This window comes from Anolis sagrei, chromosome 5 (genome assembly GCF_037176765.1).
Source record: "Anolis sagrei isolate rAnoSag1 chromosome 5, rAnoSag1.mat, whole genome shotgun sequence".
Classification (NCBI taxonomy): Eukaryota; Metazoa; Chordata; class Lepidosauria; order Squamata; family Dactyloidae; genus Anolis; species Anolis sagrei.
This window is the reverse complement of record NC_090025.1, coordinates 145,757,170-145,778,456: the sequence shown is the minus strand read 5'-3', so window position 1 is coordinate 145,778,456 and position 21,287 is coordinate 145,757,170.

Genomic DNA, 21,287 nt, shown 5'->3' with positions numbered 1-21,287 from the left:
CGACAGGGAAAGAGTGACAAGCGGTGTGAAAGGAGCGGAAATAAAATAAATTAAAAAAAAGAGGAAGGATGCTCACTGACCAGATTTTCAATCTCGTGGTCCACTGGTAGTTTGTGGCCCACAGGTTAGGAATCACTGAGCTAGAGAAATCTGGAAGTAATCTTTTTGCCTGTGTGCCAATACATGTACCCCTAGCAGTATATATGCTTTCCCAGGGCCTTGCAGCAAAATGTTATAAGTAATTACATTGGAGATGGATGATGGTACATTCTAGTCTTGACATTATCCTTGCCCATCTCATTGGCTCTTGATCTGAGGCCAAATCTTTCCGGAAAATAATTGTCTCCTGTGTAAATTAGGATCTTGTCTGCATTGTTGTAACTTCTGTCTCTGGTATGCAGCTCACTTTTGCTCTTCTGAAGTTATAATACTGTACTGAAAATCTTTCTTCAAGTCATTTTAATACAGCAGTTATTAATATAGAGATAGGTTTTACAGGAAGGCTGTTTCATACAGAGGTTGGCACACCAGGGAGATAATGGTGGCAATGCATAAGGGACATAGTGATGGAAAGAAAAAATCCTCTTCAAAATCCACTAGAGATTAACTGAGTGGGTGGAAAGACACTGACTTGGATGAGGTCCTTAATCAGTGTCACAGAGTAAGTGTCACATACATTACTCCACTATTCTCCAGCAGCTTTTTGTATCTGAAGATACAGGACAGCCAGACAGCAATTGATAAAATGCCATCCTGAGGGAGGAAAAAAAATCAGGACAGCCAAATCACTCACTATCATTACAATGGTGAAGTTTATTCAGTTCGAAATGGATGGTCTGGAATTAGTGCATCTGAAAAAGTATACATACTGAAGTTTTCAGAGACAGAAAAGCTATAGTGATTTACAACTAGCAATTAAAAGAAAAGACTAACCCCTGTAATTTGCACAGAAAAATCTTTAGTTGTCCAGCTATTTCAGACTACAACTCCCTCAATCCCTTACCATTGTCCAGGATTAATTGAGTTGACAGGAACTGCAGATCAGATCATCTGGAGGGACAAATACCTTGATAGATAGGCTTTCACTGAATTATTCAACATCATGCAGGGATGTTTAGTATTGACACAAAATATAGCATGTTATTTGGATAAAATCTGCCATGGGTATAGTTTCTCTTTCTGCAGAAATGTAGGATATAAATTACCGAAATAAATAAATATGTGTGTATAAGACACATAAACACTCTGCTTTATATAGAAGAGATGAATGCACAAGTTCTTCTAGAGGACAGTTTAAAAAACTTATTGGAAAGGATAATATTTTATAAATAAATGTTAATAAAATTTTGTATTATTTCTTTCCTAAACACATATCTGGAACAAAATCTGGAAAGAGCTTCATGAATTAGAATGCTTTGCATTTATTCTCAGAAAAATTAGACGCGTTTAAAACTCTTGGCTTTGATTTGAGGCATGATTCTGAATCCCATTCTCCTCATGTTCTGTGCATTTGTGAAAGAGCCAGAGTTCCATTGGCATCTAGTGCACTCACAAGTTACTCTAGTTGGACATTTTTGACTGATTGAAAAGTTCACTTTCAGTTTAAGATGGTGGAAGCATATGGAGTGTGCACTCAGCAGCGCATTCAATATTTTATGAGCATTGCCTATCTACTTGAGGATTGTGTCAAGCCAAATGAAGCTCCTTTTGTGGGATATGGAGGTTATAAACAGACAAGTGGGTGATAGATATGACATATTTATTAAGTAGTGGACACAGGTGTTAAATAAAGTCTTGACCTAAAGAAAATCCCTCAGAGCAACTCTCTTTCCAACCAGTTGTTGGAAGCTCAGTGAAGATACCACAGGCCATTTATCTTCAACACCATGTTGGTCCTTCTGGTCTTTGCTGAGTTGACACAGGGCAATTCTGTTTGGGTTTTTCTAGACAAAAACCATCCTAGACTACCTGAGATCTTGCACTCCCTATCAATCATTCCTGTTCCCTACTGGTTATTCACTTCTGATTAATGATGCCTGTGTTTAATTGGAACATATAAATAAACTAATAAATAATAGCTGCCCGATAACCGGTTATCTATATTTATGTCTAATTGTCAGGAATGTGTCTTAGCAGATACTTGGTACAAGCTCCTTTTTAAAATGTTGAGGTCATGCCAAGCATGTACTGATGATAGTCAGATGTCAAGGTTATACACATTTAACATCAACCAGATGCCAAGGTTATCAAGTTTCACATCAACATTGCCCAAAATGTAGCATTAGTTTAAGCTGAAAATGCTTTTGGCAGGAAAAGACCAAGAAGTTTAGCATAATGGGACAATTTGCATACATCATCCATAGCCTTTTCCAACAAAGTACTTTTTAAAATCATTTCTACTATAGCTCACACAGCCCAATCAATGTGCTCCAATATAGGATCTTGGTCATTATTTTTCTTCTTGCATGAACATTTCCATAGATCTTTTCCAAAATGATAACATTTTTGTGTGCATTTCTTTTTTTTCATTCTGTGTACTTTAGCCATTCACTTTTTAAAAATAAAAAATAAAAAGATTGTTTTGTGGATGTTTTCTCCACAGGCCACCGTAAGCCTGGAAAATGTGTACCTATTCAAGACAAGATGCATAAGTGAAATGCATATTTTCACTGAAAAACTCAACTCCCGATGACATTCTTCTCTAATCCAAATTAAAAATATATTTCATTGTATCCAAGGAATTTACTCCCTAGTAAATGTTTATAGGATTACAAATAAGTTTCATTGATCTCAGCAAAGCTATTAATTATGCAGATGTACATGTGCTGCACCTGTATAGGCATGAACTTGTATAACAGAGTTACTCAAACTATGCTCCTCCAGATGTTTTGGACCCCATCTTCCACAATTCCTAACAGCTGGTAAGCTGGCTGGGATTTCTGGGTTCTGAAGTCCTAAACACTTGAAAGAGCACAATTTGAGAAACTGTTGTATAAGAATCTGAAGTACTATGACAATTTACCTGATAATAGAAATGGCCCATCTTAGCTTATTTAATTATCACATCCAAGAATGAATAATTTCAAAATGTTACTATTTGCTGAGTGACATCAAAAGACCTCACACATTTTTCACTGTTTTCCATATCTTGGGATATTTTTTTCTTTGAAAAATCCCCCCTTCTTTGAGCTAAAACAGTTTTTGCAGAAAAGACTCTTGCTAGAATGCCATTTAAGCACTATGTGAGCAGAATTATAGTTATGTAGGCAGTAGCAATGGGAAAATAAAAGCCTCAGATGTAATTGCTATGAAAGAAATAAAACATTGGAGAAATTGGTTGCTCTGAGCTAGTAGACATCCCTTGTCTTCCCTTGCCATGACCGTAGAACCCCAGTAAACATGTAACTGGTAGCATAGCACAACAACAAAATTCTGGCTGCTGATGTCTGCATAAAGCAAAATATTTTGCATAAAAGATCCAAGATCAAATCCTGTTTATGGATCTTATGGTCTATATAAAATAATCAAATGACTTTCTACTTGATTTATTTATTATTAACTTGGGTAGCTGGCAATGCCTGGGTTGTTTGAAAAAAATGCATAAGGTTGTGTGTGAACTCACCTATAAACTCACATCATGCCAGGTTAACCCAGTCAAACTCCATCAGCACTTAAAGTTGGTAATGTTAGCATGTGTGTTAAGTTTGCTCTAGATGTGTCATTGATGGGGTTCAGTGTGTTCTCTAGCTGCAGGATGGACTACAATTCCCACCATGATAGATCAGTTCCTTCAAACTCCTCCAGTAGGTTCAGTTGGTCATGGAGGTTCTGTGTGCCAAGTGTGGTCCAGATCCATAATTGGTGATGGCCACAGTGTCTCTGGATGTAGATGAACTACAGCTCTCAGAAATCAAGGTCACTTTCCCCTCAAACCTCTCCAGTATGTTCAGTTGGTCATGGAGGTTCTGTGTGACAAGTTTGATCCAGGTCCATCAAGGAGAATTTTCCCCAAAGACCTCCAGTATTTTTTGCTGGTCATGGGGGTTCTGTGTGCCAAGTTAGTTCCAGGTCCATCATTGGTGAGGTTCAGTAAGTTCTTTAATTGCCGGTGAATTATAAATCCCAGTACTGACAACTTCCAAATGTCAAGGTCAATTCCTCACCAAGCCCCACCAGTATTCAAATGTGGGCATATCAGGTATGTGCACCAAGTTTGGTCCAGATGCATTGTCATTTGGATTTACAGTGCTCTCTGGATATTGGTGAACTACAAGTCCTATAAATCAAGATCAATCCTCCCCAAACATCTCCAGTATTTTTCATTTGTCATGGGGGTTTTGTGTTTGTGGAAGTGGGAGCCCCAGCCACACACATACATACATATTGCCACTTTTATTATGTATAGATATATATATTTATAGATTTAACAACATTAGACAACATGAAAAATCAAAACAGAAAACATAGTATAGTAATAATTCAGAGCTGCACTTCCATGGGAAGTAAAGCAAATTATTTATATTTTCAAGCAGTATCCTAGTCTAAATACCAGTTCTGGATTTTAAAAAAAACAAATTCAGATGACTTAGAATCATAGAATCAAAGAGTTGGAAGAGACCTCAGGTTATTAAGAACTGCAATAATGGCTTTATTACGTAATGGCAAATGGTTATTAGACATTGCAAAAAAATTGTATTATGTTTCTGTTTGCAAAAGAAGTGTGCGTATGTGTAAGCGGGGTGTATTGGTTACTATATAAATGCATTTATTCCCCACAAACAGTAGGAAAATAACAATCTGCCTAAGCATCAAAGTGCCATGAGTAGCACATCACATTGATTTGCAGCCTAATGAGCACTTAGCATGCAGTATATAATTGTAGGCGGCATCCTTTACTTTACCAAAGCATACAATGTAGAGTAGTTGCAACACACATCTCATTTATTTGTCAATCCCATTTAAACTTTTTTAGAGAAAGTACTGTTACATTATAGTTAATATCACACAAGTAAAGCTGAATGGAAACTACTCCCTCTTTTTAAAAAAAGCACAACTAAGAAGGCAGGGAATGGGAACATGCCATAGTAAATGGGATGTTCAAGTATGCTTTTAGTACCAATTAGGATTCTGTCATATAAATGCCATAGACCAAACCTTTAAAATAGATGAGTTTTCCATAAAATATCAGATTTTTTTTAAAAAATAATTATTTCCTTCCTTCCCATGCAAATGAAATATTCCCTAAAGTACAAACAAAGAAAACTGTTAGATATACTGTGTAAGATATATTTTGGAAATAGTGCTCTTACATTTATTCTTCCATCCATCATACATTCAAGATGTTTAACTGCCAGCTGGGGAGAGATATTGCAGCCACAGGATAATCCATTTCCATCTACTGAGGCTGGAAGACTATATAAAGTTTATTTTTGGCATGATACATCGCCTTATCTTGATTAAGAATGAGCTACTCAAAATGGGTTGGTTTCCCATATTAATTCTTAGTACAATTACATGGCTTCATAAACACAAACTTTTCAAACGTGTTAAGGGACAGCATGACTATTCTTGGCTTCATGCTTTGCAGTGAATATTTATATGATTATTTCCATGACTGCAAGAGTGATTCTCATCGTAATAACACTGAGCATTTATATAGCACGTTTTAAGTGTTCAAAGCACCATACATACATTATCTCAGCAATCTTTGGAGGAGTACTGTAATTTAGGGCACTTATTACCTCTATATTTTCAGGCCTCTTCATGCTTTTTGACTTCTGCACAGAAAAATAAACTAACTGGATCAGATCAAAGATCTGTCTAATGCAGCAGCCAGTTTTCTATGGTAGCTAGTGCTACTTACCATTAATAGAAGTCTGACTTTTGAGGGAACATGGTTGCGTGTGTGCATGCGCATGCTATTGTAGTGATATCATCTTTGAGTTTCCTAGAGTGCATCTACATTGTAGAATGAATGCAGTTTAACACCACTTTATCATGGCCTAATGTTAGGGAATCGTAGTTTGATGAGACACCAGAACTCTTTAGCAGAGAAGTCTAAAGACCTTGGAAAACTACAGCTCTCATGATTACATGGTGTTGAGATATGCCAGTCAAATCTGTGCCACGTATCACTGTAGAATTCATCAATTCTATCTTGTAGATACACCTCTGTAGGCAAGTGATTGATTATTGTTGACTAGCCTAGGCATGCCTTTGGTCTGATCTTTTTATTTTTATTTTTTTTGTCCAATATTCTATATAATGGAATGATACTTGTGCTCTTTGAGGTAGCACGTGGTAATCATGGTTTGCAGCCACTGAAACTTTACCCTCTATGGATTAGTTTAAACTTAAATGAATCAAAAGTGACAGCTAGTTGACCACACTGTAGTAGTGAATTCCATAGCTTAACTATATGTTCTTTGAAAAAGTATTTTATAATAATAATAATAATAATAATAATTTTATTTCTTATCCATCTCTCCTCACAGCTCGAGGCGGGTTACAAAATTGCTAAAACACATAATCAAAACACATAATAATTTAAACACTCCGTAGAATACACCTATTAAAATGTATTTCCATAAAATACATATTAAAATATGCAAAACAAAAATTAGACATAGAATGGAAGTTTAAAATTCATTGATAAAACTGTCTGGGTAGGCCTGCCAGAAGAGATGGGTCTTCACTTCTTATCAGTCTTGCATTCCTCATTTAGCTTGAACGAATGAGTCCAGTTTTTCAATATACTTACTCTACAAAATGCACACACACAACCTACCTTTTCTAAGCTCCTCATTACTTTCTCTCCCCCCACCCCAAACATCCTTGTATCATAAATACCTATATGATTTTGGTTTTTCTTTTCTGATCATAGTATTTATGATTGTATTAGTCCTTGATCAGCATCAGGATTACAGAAGACTCTTATTTTAGTCTAGTGTATTTCTAGTTTAATCTTGTCTGCCAATTTTAATTTAAAATCCTTGTAAGAGGTGGCTTGTTAGATTCAACTAAGATCTACATGTCCAAGCAAAAGATATCAGGTATTCCACTAAAGTTTTGCACTGCATTATGAGTAAACATGGGAATTTTTTTTTAACTGAATACATACTGCTCCTTTAGTAGTACTTCATTTACATACACTTCATCCATACAATAAGAAGTAATATTTAAGGACTTCACAGGAAGAATATTAAATCAGTTTTGCTTCCTGTACACTTCATCACTCCCAGTATGTTCTCTACTCCTGGATTGACAATCAAGGTTTTTATATTCAGATTCAGAAGGGGCAACAAACACTTGAAATGCAGTCCCCAGCCACTTCTATGCCTCATTTAGCTCTTTCTCCCAAATCAGCAGGATGGCAGAAAGTCCACTCCAGCCCACAAATGTTCGTGCTAGAACTCGGTGCCTGTTTTTAGCATGCTTTGTACTAGCACATAAGTATGATTTTGGAAACCATATAATGTTTCTCCATTTACAGTTGCATTGTAGTGCCAATTTTGGACAATTTATGGTTTGATGAGAGAGACATGGCCTGTAATGGGAAGTGAGTGCATGGCACTGGCTCCTCGACCAATGAAAGAAGATTACAGTCTTCTGTAATCCTGATGCTGATCAAGGACTAATACAATCATAAATACTATGATCAGAAAAGAAAAACCAAAATCATATAGGTATTTATGATACAAGGATGTTTGGGGTGGGGGGAGAGAAAGTAATGAGGAGCTTAGAAAAGGTAGGTTGTGTGTGTGCCTACCCCTTCAATAGACTGTAATGAGAAATCTGTAGAGAATTCCAATAAAATAATGGTATAATTTGAAACCCTGTTCAGAACATTTCCATAACTAATTCTATGTAGAAGCTTGAGTACACACAGATTCCTGTCATGAAGTTCAACTGAAATTCTCTGTGTGATAATCAAATTAGAAATCTCTGTCCATTCATAATTAATCTGTGTTAAATAATCCTCAGGGTGGACTTTTGCTTCAGATACACAGCAGAGGGCCTCTTTGACCAATTTTTGTTGCAAAGAAACCCACAATACATGCAACACACATGCTTATCCCCATAGAATAATGTTCTGGACCAAGAAGTGCTTTGATGATGTTTGCCAATTGAGAAGTTTACAGCTCTGCACTTCAATTTGCCAATGTTTACCATCAAAACCTATTCTGATCAAAAGATCATAACGTTTCTAATAGTTGAAGAACTGGTGTGAATAGAAAAAAATGGATTCATCATTTAAAAAGCAGAGCAAGTGCATTGCTCTTCCCTCTACTACCCTGCGTTCTATTTAGAATCGGCAGAACAGACTGTCACTCAAAATTCTAGTGACCAACTAGGCTTTCTGTGAGTGATAGCTAACCTGAATGGAAGTATATTCATTTTTATCAAATTTGTAAATGTCTCTCTAATATACACTGACAAGCACTGAAATTGTCTGCAGCATTGCTTCACAGTCGAACACTTTTCCATTTAATGAAATGAATAAATGTCGATGAGTGTCATGATGCTTTTTCTTTTTTTGTTTCAGATTGTTTTGAATCTGCCTGGTACAGCAGATGTATGTTCACATTGCTAGCCCTTTATTGTTCTTTTTCACAGTACATTTGCTGATGGGCAAAGCACTCAGGCTCAATGGCAATAATTTTGTTTTGGCAGTACAAACTTGTTGGAACCTTTACAGACGTTTCCCCTCAATGTTCTTGCTTGCTTTTATTTCATTATTGTAATTCATATCATTGTTTGGTTCATATTATTTTTACATATCAGTAACTTTTAACAACATTTTTAATGACCATTCTGCTGTATTTTCTCTCTTATAATGATGTTTTGCTCTTCTAGGCTATTCAACTTATCTGTCTTTCTGATATTATTCCCTTTAAGATATTGTTGGTTTTGATAGTCAATGGTTCTATGTTATTTTAAATTAGGGATAAGGGATATGTAGACCACTAGATACTATTTGACTACATTTCCCACAATCTTTAACTGTTGGGTATATTTGACATGTTTAATGGGAGCTGAAGGCCAACAACATCTTGGATAGAAACACATTCCCCATGATGCAGTTTCTTCCCATCTGGCAGCCTAATGATATAGGCTGGCCTTCCAAAATACAGTCTCACAAGGAGCTATTTATACCACCGTTACTGAAGATATTCCTCCCACTTCTGATTTCTGAAAATGAGAGAAGAACAGTTTTGCTCCATTTAATATTGGGCTGAATTCTCTTCATGTTATTCCTGTGAATAATGGTTGCCTCACTTTGGTGACAGCTGTTGCAGTGCTGGCGCCTCAGTTGGGGATTCTTCCTTAATGTAAGTTTGCTATATGGGCATTGCAATGCATCAGAAAAAGTAGCTGCTACAACAGCCCTTTGGTGGGAACTGGACTTGGCCCTTGGCACTATGCTTTCTTTTATTTGGTGTTCAAAATGGGTTCTAAGACAGCCAGGGTTTACAATACTACATTATTTGTAACAAAACATGACAGAAGAAGGCTCAATTGGTCTCTTCTCTGCTGTCTTCTGACAGGCAGAGACTCTCTTTAAACAGTTATTCAGCTTTCGAATGTCTTGGGGTAGTAGGATCTTCAACGCATGTGGTCTTTTCCTTTATTTTTTAAAAAACGTAATGCGTTTTATTGTTTTGTTTTTCAAAATATGCATTGTTTGTTTAATGCTTGTGAAATGTTTGAATCATGGTTGTAGCCATGTTGTTTTTGTTTATATTGTAAGCCACTCTGGCTCCCATATTGGAAAATGCGAGGATATAAATCAATCAATAAATTAAATATTTGTGGGGAGGGACATACAATTTTGAAATGTGAAATGGGCCCTTCCACACATTCCTATTCCCAGGATATCAAGGCAGAAATCCCACATTATCTAAGTGTGGACTCAGATAATCCAGTTCAAAGCAGATATTGTGGGATTTCCTGCCTTGATATTCTGGGATATAGGGCTGTGTGGAAGGGCCCTAGTAAAAAAATCTCTGCAAGTTGTCATATTGGAAAATTCTTACAGTTCATACACCTGCTTTTCAGTGCTTCTTGTAACTCTTTTTATTTTATTTATATATTTATATGTGAAGCAATCTTTCACAAGGGAAGTCCTAAAAAGAATTGCCTATTTAAAAATAGAGGGCTCTGTTAGCTGTTGGATAATTTGGGATTTGGGCATAGTTGTGTGTGATTAGTGCCATAAAGCAGTTCTAGGTTTAGTCTGGATATAACTGAGCTCTCCAAGGTGCTGAATCCTATCCCCAAAACAGGTTCAGCATCACTGATAGCTCTTCTAAAGTTCAGATTAAACCCTGGAGTACATCCACTACCTTATTTATTTATCAAAATATTTTTATCCTGCTCATTTGTTGATTTAGTTTTTTTTATCACAGGCTTCCAGGGTGGCACACAACTTAAACAATCTCTAGGTGAAAAGCATAAATAATTTGAACAATATAAAATTATACTAAATCTATTTACAGTTTAAGTGATTTTTAAAACTATAATTTAAAACCATGTCCTTTATATTGAAATGCCTTCATCCATAAAATCTTTGGGAGGAAAAGCGATTTTTAGCTTGGTGCTGGAAAGAAGCCAACATTCATGCTAGTCAAAGATCCAAAGGCAGATCATACTACAATCAGAATGCCACAGTCAAGGAGGTCCTGTCGCATGGCCTGGTGACACACAGAAGACCTCAGTTCTTGGACAGAGAGGGTTGGTGAGACATAGTCCTTCAAATATCAGGGAGCCCTACTGATAGGAAAACCATCAGGTACATTGGGTCAGGGAAAATTGAAATGAAACCTACAATGATGTTTTAAGGCATAAAAACAATAAAATAAATTCTTTTTCATAAGTTATGACCATAAAATAGATTTTGGCTCATCGGTCAACATTTTACATAGAGGAACAATATTCTATTTTTCCTATTCTGTTACTTGAGAGAGTTATTTTTGGGATCACCCCAGAATACCTCAATGGTGGAGAATTTTGACAGTTGCAATCCTCCACAAAAATATACTTTTCCTATCATTTGGATGAAACTCTTTGCACTTTTTGAAAATGCTCATGGAGCAATAAGGGAGGCCCTCTGAAAATGAGGGTTGCTTTGCTAATGCTATAAAACTTTTTCTCTGTTGCAGCAAATATATCTGGTTTGGGACCAATATATTTTCTCATATGATCCTGCCTAAAGTGTAAGATCCTGCTCTAGTTGGTTGCAATCATCAGAGTTGTTTTAAAACTACATTTACTACCTCATCATGCTAAAGAATGAATCCACTTTAAATCCAGTTGCTGCCTCCTGCAGAATTCTGGGGTTTGCAGTTTAGGGAGAAGCCTTTAACAGCCTCACTAAACTACCAACCCCAGGATTCTGCAGGAGGCAAACTGGATTTAAAGTGGATTCATTCTTTAGTGTGATGAAGTGGTTAGAAAGGATTTGAAATCCATTTTAAAGCTTTTTGTTTATATATTGAATGTTTTAAATGCCCTAGTGGGTTCAGAGGTGATAGACAAATATTTTAAATAAATCAATCAAATGTTAAAAATAGTGTTGATCTTATCGTGGTTTAAAAAACTAATCTGAAAACAATGATAACATTGTAAATAAGGGACACAAAAGTAGTTGGCGCTTGAAAAATGGCACAAGGCCAAACTGCGGAGAAGACAAATGAGAAGAATTAAGAAAAGCCACACATCCTTTGGCATGGCTCATCATTTGTTGGAAAAGACTGCCAAAGATTAGCATAGCAAATTTATCCTGTAGACATTGTTCCAATTGTAAAAACAACCAGTGTGTTACATGGCCATTTAAACTATAATCATGATAACTAAGAAAATAATAATGAACCAAGATACCCAGTAATTAAACATTTAAATCACACTAAATATTTGAAGCAATTACAATAAACATCAGTCTTTCTTTCTTGACAGTTTCTGTTTACACCAGCATGTCTAGGGTTGAACCAATAAAAGATAATCCCTTGGTTATTCTGTAGTGGCTTCTGTTATGCACTACTCTCATGGAACTTACAGGTGTCTCAGCTGCTTCCTAACTTCCTATTCTTATTAATAGAGAGCCCTGTCCTTCCTTCCTTCCTTCCTTCCTTCCTTCCTTCCTTCCTTCCTTCCTTCCTTCCTTCCTTCCTTTTTCATTTTAGAAATACTAATTAAAATGTTCTAGCCTTTTCCTGTTTGCATCCTTCTTTTTCTGCCTCAGTAATCTAACCAGCAATGTCTCAAATACTTCTTTGTTCTAGCTGAGGGTATCCAATACTGCCCATACTGGTATCCAATCTGGTTTAATACTACAAAATGCATTCATGGAGCCATTTGTTTTCCTTCCTTTCCTTTTTAACTTCAGAAATCTTGCCAGTAATACTTCAGGTGCAACCATTCCATAACCCCTTTTCAAATTGCAAACATCTCTCTCTCTCCCCCCACCTCCAAACACCTTAATCCACATGGTTTAAAACCTTTGGTCCTCCAGGTGTTTCACACATCAAACCAAGAAGCCCCACTCAGCTTGGTCAAGTGTCAGGAATTCTGGGAGCTGAAATCAAAAACACCTAGAGGACCCAAGTTGGGAACTAGTGCAGTAGCACTTTCTTGTTCCCTTGCCTTTTGTTTTTGTACTTTACAGATTTAGCAGTAGTGTGTCCTTTCTTGTCCCTTTGGAAATGTTTTTTCCACTGCACAATGGCAGCCCCACTATGGAAGTTGCCCAATTGGAATGTTGACCTAAAACTAGCCACTGCAAATTGAGTAACAACTAAAATATTAAATTTTGAAGCATCTATCACAATTTCCTGATGAATTATGGCTCTCCTGCTTTTTGTTTGAAGCAAATCATGCAGCAGTGCAACTTAGACAACAACCAAGGCCACTATATCAATTTTCGAGGTCCCTAGCATGATGTTCATTGCCTTCCTACACTTTTTCGTTTTTATCATTATATGTGTGTCTGTTACTAGGATACTTAATAAACACTGTAGAACCTTATACTAAGATCATATAAGAATAGATCCCAAAGATCTTCTGCAGAAGAATGACTTCTAATATTATATAATATTTTAAAATTATATAAGACACACCCAGTATACCTCTGTCTTTCATTTATGCGGGACCTATTTTTAACTTCATGAACTGAAAACTGAAGTGACAGGGAGCATCAGCAACACTCTAAAGACTATGCCTGCCCTTTTATGTCACCTCTCTATTACTTTCTTTGATCTATGTACTCCAGCCTTTGCTCCTTTCCTTCCTGCAGAGGTCATGCCCACCTTTTTTCAAGAAGTTAGTCAGTCCTTTGTCTCAGAAACAGAAATCCATGTGGCTCCAGCTACATAACAGATGCTAGTTAAAATCCCAACATGAGAGCCAGCTTTTAGGGGCTCTTATAACGAAGTTTAGTTAATAAAAAATTGTCTGTCTCCTTTTCTGTAAACCAAGCTGGGTTTACTTAAACAACATATATAAGTTTTCCTTTTTGACTTTACTAGAGCGTCTTGAGTCATTTTCCCTAGTATTATATCTTTCATTTATGTCATTAATATTTTAACTATCATGAGCACAAAACTAAAGAAAAAGAGATACTGTATCAGCAATAAATAAGTCATTTTAATATCACAACCAATATCAGAATGGAGATTATAGACTCCACTGATATTAGGAAGTGTGCATGTTTGTGTGTGTTTGTATGTAGAACAAGTTCATCATTGATTGTAGGAAAGATGTACTGTATAACGTTTCTTGTAGGAAAAAGAAGATGCTGTTGTGTATCTTCAAGTCAGTTCTGACTTTCCAAAGGCTTAGTTGTCTGCTTAACATGTTAGCTAGCCATGTTAATAAAGGGTGTGTTCACATTATCTCCTTCTATCAACACTTCATTTTCCTTCTTTCACTTTATGTTTTGGGTCAGAGTTAAAATTTAGAAACTTTGAAAGTGAACATCATATGAAGTTACATGAAACAAAATATTTAATTTTCCCGATATATCGTGGACTTGTTCAAGATGTAGTTAGTTCTAATGATAACAGTTGAGTCTAATATGCCAGAGGCAAAAGCAAACATGACTTGTTTAAAATATCATGGAGAGTTTCAGTGGATCTGAAATGCTTTATGATCTTTGTAAAATCCTAGTTTAAGTTATTTAAAGAGTACAGCCCTGCAATTCCTTGGGCACATGCTTCATTCTAAACTTACTCCCAGTGTAACCAATTACTATGCTATTTGGAGTATGTTGTCTAGACAGTACAAAACTAAGGAACATGCAGCAAAAACAGAACAGAACAAGGAGAAGAGTTCAAAGAATGTTTGACTGGTGAAGTAGAGCATAGGTGTACCATGTGGTCAGGATGGTGTTTCTTTTCTTTTTTTTAAATCCTGGGTGAATTAGAAATACAATTATGTTTCAAGATCTCCTCAGATGAAAGACATGTCCTCAGAGGCAAAAACTCTGATAGCTTGACCATGACAGGCCTCAAGATGGTTGGCAATGCCACAAGAAATGGCAGCCATGGCACCATGACTCTTCCTTTTCTTTCCTAGTGTGTAGGTACAAAAGGGATACAGATAGCATCATTATAATACTGTAATTTATGTATTGGCATATATTTAGACCATAGTGAATAGCTAAATATTTCTGTGTAATGCAGAAGTACTTGTACAATACACAACAGTAAAATAATTATAAGAATATTATATAACAAAATTAGCAACCAGGCATTAAAAACAGTACAGTACATAAAACCAAATCAAAACTATTAGGAAATAATAAAAGAGTGGCAACCAAAATCATTTTTGAAATGCCTTGGGCAATAAAAAGATATTCTGTTGGCACTGGAAAGGCCAAAAAATTATGACAAATCAGCCCTTGAAGGAAAGGCTTCCTTTTATTGCTCCTTTTTGTGGGAGAGAAGAACACATTGGATAATGACTGGAGATAAGTAGATAATTAAATATGAAGCAAGACTCTGCTTCAGATAAACTAGCCCCAAGTCCTTTATCCAGCAACAATGGAATAATTTGATTGTATTAATCATTTTCAGTGTGCAAACTAGCTCCACTCTTTTGAATCAACAATTGCAAAGCTATCTCTGCCCAAGCAAAGTCAATACTGGACTAAATTTGATCCCAGGCCTATATTATTTCATTTATGATGACAATGATAACTGCTACTATCATTACTACTACACAGAAGATGCTGAGGAAACAGTAAAAATAATTTCACCAATAGTACTATGCTATTAGGACTACCACCACAATTTCAGGATCCTCACTACAGTACAACTTCCATAACTGGTTTTAATGTTTGTATATATTTATGATTTTATGTCCCGGCATTGAATATTTCCTGTATATATGTTGTGCTCCACCCTGAGTCCCCTGCAGGGTGAGAAGGGCGGAATATAAATGTTTTAAATACATACATACATACATACATACATACATATCCTTGGGAGAGCCGTACCTGAACTTATTGTGGAAACAGGAAGCCCTCTTGAAATGAATGACCTCTGCTAGGTTCATCAGTAGTAGTCTACACTGAAAGATCTTGTTTGCACTGCAATAAGTTTACATGCATTCATTTCTCACAACAATTTATGTTGCATGTGCACACAGACTACAAGAACTCATTGCCTCCATCACAAATATAATAGCTATTTTGATACATTTTAGTATCTGGAATTTTTTAAAACAATATTTCGTAAAACAGAAAAGCCACAAGGTGGCAGCAGAAAATTATTTTTGCAAGGATTTCCAAGTCAAATTGGAAGTGTTACAGTTATATGCACTTTCTCTCACACACTCTGTTTTGCAAATAAGCATTACTCTCTTTGTTCCATTGAAAACTGTGTACGTTTCTGATCAAAAATATTTCCATTTAGACCCCATGTTTTAGTAAGTTAGTCAGAAATGTGACCTTTGAACAATAAACCTTTTAAAGTTTCAGAAATCACCTAACTTTAAACTGACCTTGGCATGGTTTGCTTAGCTATATGCCCATTAACGTAAGTTCAAGGAGTATGTGTTGCCAGTGTTGCAATGAAGACAATGTACATCATCTCTATCAAGACACTAACCCGCATTCAGGTGGCTAACTGTGCTATCCACTACACGTCATATTCCTGATTTACTTCTCTTTTTAGTCATTCTTTTGATGCAGTATTTGAATGTTATGGGCTTTGGAGAATCATAAAATCAAATAGCTGGATCAAATACAAACTATGGGTTCTTTTACACTACAATGGTAGTGCTATAATTTCATTTTAATGACCATGGTTGCATCCTATGGAATCTGGCAGTTTGTAATTTGGTGATACACCAGAGCTTTCAGACTAGGAATCCAAAATACAAACCCTTGATCACATAGGACGGGACCATTACAGTTAAAGTGTAGCCATAACACTATAATTGTGTATTGCAAAAGTGTCCTATGTCCCTGGGAACTTCATCACTTTTTTGTCATGTCAGGAGCAACTTGAGAAACTTGACGTTGCCCAGGGGATGCCCGAATGTTTTTGATGTGTTACCATCCTTTTGGGAGGCTTCTCTCATGTCCCTGCACGAGGATCTTCAGCTGATAAGAGGGAGCTCATCTGCTCTCTTCCAGATTCGAACCTGCAACCTGTCGGTCTCCAGTCCAGCTGGCACAGGGGTTTAACTGACTGTGCAACCGGGGGCTCCATCATTAATCAAACAAAACAAGACAGATAATAGCAAATGCTCCTAGCTTCAGGGTCATTTGGTGACATCTAACATGTCACCTTATAGGTTCAGCATCTTGAAATTCAGATTAAAACTTAAAGAAAATTCACTGTGGTACTGAAAATGGGCATCACCAGCCATCTGGGGAATCTGTGCTTAATAAATGGAAATAGGAGCAAGTGAAAGATACAAAATGGGAAAAACAATGCCTTTCCCTTGTTATTCTTGTTGCTGTAAGATACCTTCTTGAAAGCCGCAGTATTCCTTCTCTAGGAAAAAGTGGTGTGGCAAATTACCTATCTAACCCTTTTCCCATTCTGTTGTTTTCTGTCTAACTTCAAATATTTTAATTCAGTAATTCTATATATTTTCAAATAAAAAGCAGTTTACTTTGATATTTTGCAATAATTAATAACCTAAATACAAAAAAAACTTGCTATATTGGTATGTCATCTGAAAGTTATCAGCTTTAAAAAATCTTACCATATTTTTAAAAAGTCACTCATTCTTATGTCTAAACGCCGTTATTTATAATAGGTGAGAAACAAACAAACAAAAGCCCAGACAGTTTGTTATATTGCATGCTGAGCCCTTCTTTAAAATTGTTGCTTCAGAAATCATAAAGCCAGAGCTAAAATGTTTGCTGATATCAGTGGGATTAGGATCAGGCCTTGAAAGGTTAGTCAGCTTTCTGTGGCCCAGGATAGCAATTCCTCCAATTCAAGGCATCCAAGTGACAGCCTGTAAAATTAGACTTCAGCCATCTGGCTGGAATCCACATAGCATTGCTTCTAATGAGCTGCTATCTGCTCAGCCCCTGTGCAGCTGCTCCATCAAAAGTCTCCATAAAGTTTACCCAAATGTTTAAACCTTGTTAAGACTTTTGATGAAACAAGCCTGGCAGGCTATAGGGCAGTATTGTGCAAAAAAAAAAAAAAATTGGGATTGACTTCAACGGCTCAACACAGTTGGGAATCAGCCCCGTGGCTGAAGGGCATAAAGGAACAGAGGATGATTTGAGATGCTACCAGGCATGGAATGCAAACTGCAGATGGAGAAAAAGACACAGTACTGGCAGTTCAAGTACTGCCTCTGTTTTGATTCAGAGAAATGGGGAAGTGATTTTCCCAAAAGGTAGATGAAAAGAAAAGCCAGTGGCAGAAGACAAACAAGATCAATAAACCTGGATGTTTGAGAAAGGTGTATAATTCTGTAATTATAAGCATTTGGCTTTTCTCCCTCTCTCTTTCTTCATATGCTAAACAAAAACTGGGCTAGAATAGAAAATAGAAAAGTCTGGCCTTTTCTATTTGAAATCTTTAGTCGAATGATGGGATGTTGTGGAGGAAGAATGTGCTCTGAGGAAGGGTGTTCAAAGAGAATTTGAGAATCTACAAAGGCTTAAACAGATGTAATTTCCTCTAGGTTTGAATCACAGGCATCTAGAGACTTTCATTTGCATGTCCTGCAGGTTTCCTCTCCTGCTTTCCTGTGATACTGTATGATAAATTACTTTATTTGCTAAAGAATTCTGTACCGGAGCTTCAACAGGCAGTCTGATATCTAGGCAGGCAGCAGTCCCTCAAAAGAGACACTTATTAAGCTGTAAGGATTGAATGATTACTAAATCTAGCAGTGTGATACTTGACACATTCACCCCCAAGGAAAAAAAAACTTTCATAAATGTACTTTGAAGTAAGTATATTTATGAAGCTCACAAAAAAGTTAAATGGGATTAATAGAATTACTATTTAAAGTATGGGACTCTTAAGTCTCAAAATGATGCATTGACCACTTAATCTCTTCTTTTGTTGCCAGGGTCAGAGCAGCAGTTAAGCATCACCAGCCACCTGCAGAAGTTGGCACCCCAGCAGATGTATGACAAGGTCATGGGAAAGGAGTTGAATGGTGAGTGCAATTGAATGAGTGGTGCTGAGAGGGGTAAAAAAGTGGCAATTCCACTTAGGAAGGTGAATGCTCTTTGGCCATGGAGGTGGGATTGTTTCTGTCTTGTGTCTGTGATATTGCTCTTCAGGCTGACTTACTACTGGCTTGCATAATATATTTGGTATCTCTCAATGCTTGTGACAATGGATGAAGCTGTTAAACTCTGGGAGGAAATTCCATCATTGTGGTGTATTGGAGGGAAGGGGATGAAGGAAGGAGCCAGTCTCAGTAGTGTGGGTCCAAGGAAAAGGGTTAGGTTGGTGCATTCCACTTTTGAAGCTTCCTATTCCCTCCCCCCCCCCCCCCCCCCCGGTAAGCCAAGATAAGCAATTTTTCATAATGCTCCCTTCCCTCCACAGTGACACAATGGCTTCTCCTGGGACTTGTTAGCTGGGAACATAGGAGGCTTGGGATGGAGCACAAAGAGACCCATCCCAGAAAAGGGGATGGGGGCATAGAATGAGTACAGAAAAGTATGGGTGGGGTATTACACTCTGCTTGCCTTAAGTCATACCAGGTGTATGAGAGAGATGGAATTTTAAAGAGGCTCAAGAAGAGGGGAGACGAAGCCATTAGGTTGGAGAAAGGGAGGCCTTAGGCTTTATTACTGTTCTGTAGGATCATGTATGTTATGCGTCTTGTGTTGGGCAAGTGGGCATATTAACAAAAGGCCCTCCTTACAAATGTACAGCAGAATAACTTATTAGCAGCAGTGTTACCCAGTGCCTGTAGTCAAAAGTGATAAAAAGAGCAAAAAACACACAGACCAATGTTATTTCTTCCTTAGGAGGCTTTTCTTTATGGAAAAATACTATGGTTGCACTATTTACAAGAACAAGGTTTCCATAACACAAATAAAGTTCTTTATACTTCCTTCTTTGTTTCTACTCTGGGCTTCTTTCTCATGCAGATAAAAAGCTTCACTCTCACAGAGCCTCTTCTCACACTAAACTTACACAGGAGCTTCACATAGTAGCCTTTTACACATAACAGCCTTCACACTGGAGCTTTTCATGCGAAGGCCTCTCACCTGGGGCTTCTCTCACCGAAGCCTTCTCACACCAGGCCATCCTCACACTAAGGCCTACTAACACTGGAGCCTTCCCATACCTTCATCCCTCACACTGAGGCCTTTCTCTCACTGAGGACTTTAACACTGAAGCGTTCTCATACTGAAGCAAACTAACACTGAAGCCTTGTCATACTGAGGCCATTCACACTGAGGCCTCTTCATACTGAGGGCAACTGAGGCATACTAAGCTACATGCACACCTGATTATATTGAACTGCAGATTTGCTGAGTCATTGCATCCATTTAACTCTTTCAGTGCTTGACTCACAGTTTTGTGATTTTAAAAAACCTAGTTAATTTTTAATATTTCTGACACATTCAAGGCTTTTTCTACCCTGCCATATAAAATCCGGATTATCTGCTTTGGATTATATGGAATCGTAGACTCATGTGTATTATCTGCTTTGATATTATGTACTTTGAACTGAATTATATGAGTCTACACTGCCATATAATCTAGTACAAAGCAGATGATCTGGATTTATATGGCAGTGTAGAAGGGGCCTTAGATAAGGAATACTCCCAGTTGGTTTTGGAAGTTCCTTCCTCTGAAGTACACCATTCATATTAAGGTGCATTTTGTTCTTTAGTTATATTAATTATATCACATGAAACAGTGGTAATAGAAAGTCTGTAAGGATCCTTGCAGTGGGAGAGTTTGAAGGTCATGTCATATTTTTCTTTTGAAAAAGCAATGCATATTGTAGTTCTGATTAATTAGCCAAGTAATTTAATTTATATTCTACCTTTCTCCCAAAAGTTAAAAGTTTGGAATTTAAATATTTATTTGCATTAATCAACAATGAAGAGGGAAATGTAGTTGGTTGCAATTATTTGCAATTTGGCCAATGGGAAGTCATACATGTTGTTCAGTTAGTTGTACTGTTGTAGTTATTAGTTAATGTAGTATGGTTTTATATGCTTTAGGCTTTATATTTTGGTCTAATACATGTAACAGTATTTGTATTTTTAGTTGTATTATAGGAAAATTGGAAGTTGTTAACGGGACGACTAAGTCTAGTGTTTTTCATTGCTGAACTTGCCACATTTATTTTGGAAAATCCAGATGAAGTAATTCCTGTCTTTATTTAATTATAGCTCTTTTTGTCAAATATTTTGGTACATTTTGTGTTCCAAATATATGTGCAGTTGTTGCAGTTTCTTCTGCTTGGCAGTAGTGCCTTACAATATGGGCTGTGAATGCTAACTTTTCATGGTTTTGCAGCTTGCCACCTGTCCCTGACTCATTTTCTATGTTGACCAATATGTCTCCAGGGAAACTAGTGATCTTCCTGCAGAGAGAGCTTTTTTAAAATATATATAGCTTGACAACTTTATTAATATTGTTATGAGTTGGTATGACACATTACTCTGTTTTTCTGCAGGATCACTCCATAGTTTCAACCTGCACACACATTTTTCTTTAACCAAAGAAAAATACAGTTACCACTAGAGTAGTTCATAGCAATGCTTTTAAAGCTCTAGACATGTGATTTTCAAAATGTAAGGTACTACATATAGGCAAGAAAAATGAAAT